This window comes from Arachis ipaensis, chromosome B07 (assembly GCF_000816755.2).
Source record: "Arachis ipaensis cultivar K30076 chromosome B07, Araip1.1, whole genome shotgun sequence".
Classification (NCBI taxonomy): Eukaryota; Viridiplantae; Streptophyta; class Magnoliopsida; order Fabales; family Fabaceae; genus Arachis; species Arachis ipaensis.
The window spans coordinates 109,298,789-109,306,973 of NC_029791.2; the positions used below are offsets into that span (position 1 = coordinate 109,298,789).

An 8,185-nucleotide genomic window follows, 5' to 3' on the forward strand; every position below is an offset into this window, starting at 1 on the left:
GGTGATACTAATATTTTTTACAGTTATAATGTAATAATATTTACTAATTATAAATTAATATGAGTGCATTAATTTGGGTTAAAATAAATTAGTAAATTATTTGGATAAATTAAACTATTTTGACATTTTAGGTTATGGATGCAGTGTATAACTATAGATCTTAATTAATCAATTCATGCCTATTAATTAATTCATGTTATTTTGTCAATATGATAGTCATGATTATAGAATGTAGTTCATTAAGCAGTTTCACCACCTGGGTTTATACATTTATATTTGTATTACTTTAAATACGTATATATACGACAAATCGGTAATATAAGTCTTGAATTCGTACGAACCATTAATCCAACAAGTCATAGTATAAATTAATTTAAGAGATATATACTAAGTTGAGATTAATCTCCTCCAAATTCATTGCTACTTCATCAAATTCAACATCCAAAGAAAAAAACACAAACAGTCACTTTGTTTAATTTAGTCCCAATAATTCAAAAGATAAGTCAAACTAATAATAAAAAGTTGAGTCAACAGATATCATTCTCCTCTGGAATTTTATTGAGGTCAAAAGGTTAGGATGGAATGTTGGTGTCCTTTAGAGACAACCTCATCAGAACTATCTGGCACAACGTCTTCTTCGAGCATTGAATCTTGAATTATCTCGCCTGTCTCTTCCATAATTTCTTGAATCTTTTCTCGAGCCAAACCTGACGGATACACCATAAGCAATCAAGTTCTTAGAATTTACAAATTTTACAAAAAACAAACATGATTAAGCTCTATGTTATAAACTCCTGGTTTGGCTTACGTTCCCAAAGTTTTGTAAGACCTCTTTCTATAAGAGTGAATTTCTCTCGGGACGTAATTTCAAGTTCAACATACAGACTATTCTCATAGTGTGCCTGCACAAATTTAAAGAGGTTCCAGCTGAAAAGGTGTAGTAATTGGTAGCTAGAAGTCATCAACAACACTAATCAGAGGCACTTTCTAGATACTTCAGCAATATTTCATGCTTCATGTCAACTTAAGAACATGCCAAATAGACATCATGGTATCTAATTAACTAATAAAGTACCAAATAAACCTTACTATGAATATAGAATCCCACACTAAAAAAGAATTAAAAATAAAATTTAAATTAAAAAGTATGCAATACAAATGAAGCAATAACAGGTGCCAGCTGGCAAATTAAAATCCATTCCTTAAAAAAAGCTTTTGGAATTAAAATCGGTGAACAACCATTGTAAATATCTTATTCCATGGTCAGCTACCAGGCTGTCAGCAACTACATACAGTCAACAAGAGCTAGAATTCCACATATTTATAATATTCAATCACGTTCATTGCACTAACAATGTTCCAACTGAAACAAGAAAATATGGCACTAATACAGTACTACTACAATTAATAATATGGAAAATCCATCATCATGTTTCGGTGTACAAATCATGCTTATTGCAAGATTCAATGAAGAAAATTAACTTACTAAATTACATCCACATTGATGCGTAAGCATTTGCTCTATCTTTTCCTAGTAAATTTGCATTCAATTTGTTGAGTTTAATCAAGAATTAATTATCTTTTAGCCATTATGGATGCTACTTTGAGTCGTGTGCAATTCTATTTATTTTAGGTAGCATTCTGCTGAATTTGATGGAGTTTTCGCATAAAAAGAGAAGGCGAATGATGCTGTCAACCCTGACCTCTCTGCACTCAAACATGAATAACTCGAGCTACAGAGGTCCAATAGACGTGATTCTAGTGGCGTTGAAAATCTAACTTCCAGAGCTTTCCAACGATGTATAATAGTCCATACTTCTTCTCCACGAAGTCTGCCAAGGTTGCGCCTAACTTGAGAAATTTCAAGTTAGGCGCAAGGCACAACAACAACACGCAAGTGATGCTCCACCATTCAAGTTAGGCGCACTACCCACTCAAGTTAGGCGCCTAAGCAAGATTCCATGCCAATACTCACTACAATCTTCAAGTAAGGCACAGCCCCCTTCTAAGTAAGGCACCAATATTAAAGAGACAAGTGGTCCCCATCCGCCCTCAAGGCTTGCACGAGATATTGATTTATTTTTTTATTAAACTTTAATTTTTATTTTAAAATATGAAAAGATATTATTTAGTTTTAGAAAATATATTTTACATTAATTAGGATTAGATATAAAAGGGAAAAGTATCAGCCCTTCGGAATCTCTTCTCTCTTACCTCATTTCGCACTTTACGATTTACCTGAATCCTTATTTTTCTCTCTGAACCATGAGCAACTAAACCTCCACTGTTAAGGTTAGGAGCTCTGTCTATTGTATGGATTAATACTATTATTTTTCTATTTAATTCATGTACTGATTTATAATTCAAGAATTATTTTCGTTCTTTATCTTATGAATTTGGGTGGAACGGAAGTATGACCATTGTTCTAATTGAGTTCTTGTATAACTTGGAAAAGCGCTTTACTTAAACAACAGTTTGAAAATATATTCTTCTAAATTTCTAATTATCTGGACTTAACGGGATACGTGACATATAATCCTCTTATATTTGGCTAATTAGGATTTCTGTGGCATATAACTAGAATTGAACTTCACCCTCTAATTGGAATCAAGTGACCAAGGAATTGGCGGTTGATGAGAGTTAAAGGAGACTAAAAAGGTCTAAGGAATTAGGGTTTAGTCACATATAGTTGTCATGAATTAAATCTTGCATGATTAAAATAGTTAGTAAGAAAAGTCAATCCAAAAAATAGACAACTCTGAAGCCTTAACTGTTTCTCCATATATTATTCACAACTTGTTTACTGCTTGCTTTCTGATTTTCTGAATTTACTGTTTAATACTTTTAAACTCTCAAACATCACTTTTTGTTTGTCTGACTAAGCCAATCACTCAATCATTGTTGCTTAATCCATCAATTCTCGTGGGATCGACACTCACTCACCTGAGGTATTACTTGGTACGACCCAGTGCACTTGCCGAATAGTTTTTGGGTTATAAATTTCGCACTAAGTTTTTGGCGCCGTTACCGGGGATTGACTGTGATTGACAACTATCAGTTGTTTGATTACTTAGATTAGGCGTTTTTGTTTTACTTTTATTTGATGGGAAATTCTATGGTGCTGACACAAGAAAAAAGCATGCTATGAGGATCATACGTGTTTTATTTGAAAAGTGACGCGTAGCTGTTCTTTTATTGTTTGTCACAATTTTTTTTAATTGATTTTCTGTTCCTATTTCCCTTCTCTTATGTGAGGGTTTTTTTTTTTTTTTTTCGTCACGACCTATGTGAGATTAAAGGAAGATAATTGTAAGGTTAATTAACTTGGCTATTTGTATTAAACGCTTGAAGAATTTGGTCTTTTTATTATACCTTTGTATAAATTTTTGGTTTGGACTTTAGACTATTTTTTGTTGGTTTTTATTTAATTAAAATTCTTAGTAATTGTATTCACAAATTTTATTTATTTTTAATATTTTAATTTATCATAAAAATATTTATTTAGCTTTTTATTCCAAGCCAATAAAATGTATTACACCAGCATTATTAAAAAACTTCCCATTTTTAATAGTTTTTTTCTCATTTTTTTCATCCATGCATAAAATATTAATAGGTTTTTTTCATATTTAATTGGATATCAAGTTATAATTTTTATTTGGGACTTTTATTCACTTAGTAAATATATTATATTATTTTTATGCCTTTTAATTTTCACAAGCTAACAAAATTTTGGAGATTACCCCTATAACCACGATTATTAATCCATTCTTATTTCAATATTTATATTTTCAAACTATCAATACAATCATAAAAAATATATATTGTTTTCTTCTATTGGTCATAAATGATAATCATAAAAAATAGTATTTTATTTTCTTCTCTTCATAAACAATTTTGTTTCTAAGATAAGCAATAATTTTCTCTAATAATTCTTAACAAATTTTTATTTTGGATATTTCAATATGCGTATGTAAGATAAATATTCTCCGTTAAGCTATTATTTTAAAAATCATAATTTATTTGATGTAATGTATTTTTGTCCAAAATGTTTCTAAACATATAGTGTGAATCTTATTCCGTAACTTTACACTTATTTTTAATATTAATGATTAAATAATTTAAAGAAACCAAATATATTACGATAATAATAAATATGTTTTATATTATTTATTTTACCATTGCAATTATATTAATATTAACAAAACATATAGATTTATCTTTGGTGTAATACGTTTTATTTTCTTGAAATAAAGCTAAACAAATATTGTTGTGATAAGTTAAAATATTAAAAATAAATAAAATGTGTGATTCCAATTTAGTTAGATAGAAGTCTATATAAAAGAAAATATAAAATCTAAACCAAAAACTTACACGAAGATATAATAAATTAATAATACACAAAAAAAGCCAAAAAGTTTAGATGTTTAATCCCGTATAAATGGCTAAATTAATTAACCATACGTGCAAAAATGAAAAAAAAAATTAATTAAAAAAATTGTGACAGAAATAATAAAAGAAGAACCACGCGTCACTTTTTAAATAAAATACGTATATTTTTTTTAAATATCTTTTTAAAATACTAGTATTTTTTTTGTTTAATTTTTGAATTTTTAGTTCACCTCTTTTCATTTATTTTCGAATTCTTCTTTTATTTTTATTTATTTTATTTTATTTCTTTTAAAAAAATATGTTTTTTCTTTTTTACTTTCCTATTTACCACATGGTGCGTTTAATTTTTTTTTGGTATTTTGTGCTAAGAAAAATAATGGAGAGAGATCACATGGGTTACTACTCACACCCAAGGAGTGATTCTCATTATTGTGGATGGAGGAACAACTCATATTTTGGTTGGCAAAGTCAAAACCAAAGAAACTTCAGTGCTCCATGTTCCAACTATCAAGAGCCACCACCTTCCTATTCATATCAAGAACCACGATCTACATATACGTACCAAGAACCATCATCTTTCTACCCATATCAAGAGCCACCATCTACCTATTCATACTAAGAACCATCCTCTTTTTACTCTTATCAAGAACCATCATCTCCTTCTTATTCATATCAGGAGCCACCATCTCCTTATTCATATCAAGAACCATCAGCTCTTGAGCTTCTCATGAAAGAATTCATACATGATATAAGGACGAGTGTAAAAAATGCAGAGAAATATGTGCAGTTGATTATCAAGCCCCGGAAAGAGGAACAAGCAACTTCCTTTCAAAGAGATATAATGCAAGATCCTATGGAAGAAAGTGAGGGAATCAATCAAAGGAGTTCATACTCCAGTGAATTAGAGAATTTTCCACCCTCACACATGGAAGAAGAGAAAGATGCAAAAACAAAGGAGGAAGATGCACCAACAAAGAAGGAAGATGCACAAACAAAGGAGGTTGTAAGGGATGAAAAAAATTATGGGAATCTACACTCCAATGAAGCAGAGGGTGGCATAGAGGGTGAGTTTATTGAACCACCAATTCAAGAAGTTCTTGATGAAGGGTACACTCCAACCATCACACAACACCCAAATTTTAAAATCAAAGAAGCAAAGGCAACCAAGAAAAGCACTGAAAAGGGGATTGTGACTAAGAAACAGAAGAAAATATCCATGAAAAAGAGAAGGTAAAAAAAAATAATCCAACCTCTACACCAACAAGCAAGGTGAATCAAGCTAATCACAATAAAAGAAAGCTTGTTAGGAGGAATTTATATCAGAGGGCACTAATTTTCACCGCTCCCCCCTTGGAGACATTTATTTTAACCAACTGGAAGAAGAGGAAGAAAATTCAACAATCAAGTGTCAAGCTAGTGACATTAAAAAAAGCTCTTGTTGGGAGGTAACCCAACTACTAGTATCCTTGTTTTTGCAGTTACTTTAGTTTTAATTTTATAGTTATTTTGATTTTACCATTATAGTTATTTTAGTTTTGGTTTTAAATTACTTTATCTCATTTTTTTAGAATTTTTCTTGTTTAACATGTGTTTTGGTCATGCAGAATTGTAAGACCCGGAATCTTTGAAAAGTCTTTTTATGATAAGTCTCAAATCATATAGTTATTTATAGCCTTAATTTCGGAAATCATTTATTAAGGATAATTAAGGCAAGTTTTGATTTATTGAATTTGAGACAAGTTATGATTTATTATCCAATTTTATAATTATTGGATTACTTTCTATATTTAAAGTATAAGGTTGATAGTTATGAAATAATAAGGATTTTATATGATTTGGACTAGATAAGTAATATTTTAAATATTAATATTGTTATTTTGGAAAATAAAGAAATTAAGTATATTATTTCTAATTATTTGGTTGGGACATTTTATTGAAAATAATTTGTGAAATTGATGAGCAAATAGTATTTTCTATATATAATTAGCGTTGGATTTAATTTGGATTTCAATTATTATATTGTACCCAATTTTATTTGAAATTACCAAATTACCCCTGACCCTAAGTTTCAAAAGTAAAACCCTAACCCTGAAACCCTACCCGGTTACCCGTTGTTGCCCATACCCCAGCAGCCACAATACGCACGGTTTCCTTTCTCCTTTTCATGAAAGGAAGGAAACAGAAGCAGAAAGTGAAATTGTGGGAGAAGGAAGAAGGGGTCGCCGGCGTGAAGGGGGAAGGGAAGGGAGTTCACCGCGCCGCCATCGTCCTCAGCCGCCTCACTGCGAGTTGTGCTTCATGGCCCACACCCACACGGCTTCCCATTACCATGAAAGAAAGAAATTGAGGCAGAGAGGGAGAGGGAGCTTGAGAAGGGAGATCGCGCAGAGAGGGAAGGGCTGCGCTGTGATCGCCGCCCAGCCGTCGCGCCGTCTTGGGGTCTGCCGTCAGGTCCGAGTCGAAGGAAGGGAGAAGCCGCTCTGTCAGTGTCGCGCAGAGAGGGACTCGCCGCCAGCTCCGTCGTCCTCACTGCTGCGCCATCGTCGGGTCCGCAATCGTGGAGGAAGCACAGCGCCGCCGTGGGTCCCTTTTTGTCGAACTCGAAGGAGGAGGAAGGCCGAGAATGGGCGACGCTGGGAGAGAAGGAGACGCGAGCTGGAGGAGTTGCGTCCAGTCGCCGCCGACACGCCACTGACCACCGTCGTTTCACCGCGCCGAGGGTCCCTTTCCTGCTAGATCTGCCACCATGAAACCCCGCAGTGCCTCTGGTTGCCGGAAAACGGTGGTGGATGTTGGTGCTGGGATAACGCCGCCACTGCTGCTGGCCGTTTCGAGCTGCTCCGCCATCTCTGCCGCCGGAGAACGCAGCTTAGTCGCCGGAAAACCACTGCCGGTAAGGGTCCTTGCATTTGGTCTTCATTCCTTTCTATTCCTGGGTTTTATCGCTATGACGTTGTTGTGCAGCCGCGGTTGTCGGAGTCTTTCATCGCCGCTGCCGCTTGAGGTGGCTGACGGAGTCGCTGCCGGGTTGATATGGAGCTGCGGCTGCTTTGTTTCGCTAGCTCAGTAAGTAAATTATGTTTCAAAAAGCCTCGCGTTGGTATTCGGTTGTGTTTGATTAATGAATATGAGTTTTGGTAATGTGGGGTCGAGTCCTGATTATTGTATGTTGCGATTAGTGTTGCTATGGTTATTGCGAAAGTGACTGGGAGCTGAGGTTTTGGTTGCCGGTGATTTCGAGTTGAGGCGGAAAGGACTCCGTGAGACGTTTGAGTTATGGAATTTGCGTTTTGAGGTAGGGGCGCTTTCCAAAAACTATAGTTTATTATTGGAATTATTACATATGGGTACTGATGTGAGATATTGTGTATTTGGTGATTGTATCTGCCTTATGTATTATTTGATAGACTCGAATGACTATGGATGTTGGTTTGGCCGAATTGTTGTGTGGCTTGTGAAATGTAATGTTTGAAGTTGATTCTTTAAAGATTTGAAATGAGTTTAATCCGTTGAGGATTGGTTTGAATTGAGTCAATTATTTTGATGATGTGAAAGATAGAATACTCTTGAAATTCCATCATCAGCCACTAGGGACAGGCATGCATCATATGCATTTGTGTGACATTGGTTGGGTGTGCATATTATACTTGGTTTGCCTTTGTGATTAATTGCTAACTGTTCTACTTGTAATAACTGTTTGTTTGTGCTTGAACTTCCTATCTGTGTTTGCATCTGGGACTCTGTTGGATTGTGGTGATTGGTTGTTGGTTGGATTGTTTGGGCCTAAGGCCGTGGT

At 34.1% G+C, this 8,185-nt stretch overlaps 1 long non-coding RNA gene across 1 annotated transcript; it reads left to right on the forward strand.

The window, feature by feature from the left end:
* LOC110264328 lies at window positions 6,809-7,618 on the forward strand. The gene is made up of 3 exons (XR_002350319.1): window positions 6,809-7,282; window positions 7,354-7,455; window positions 7,569-7,618. It is a non-coding gene; the product is annotated as an uncharacterized LOC110264328 (long non-coding RNA).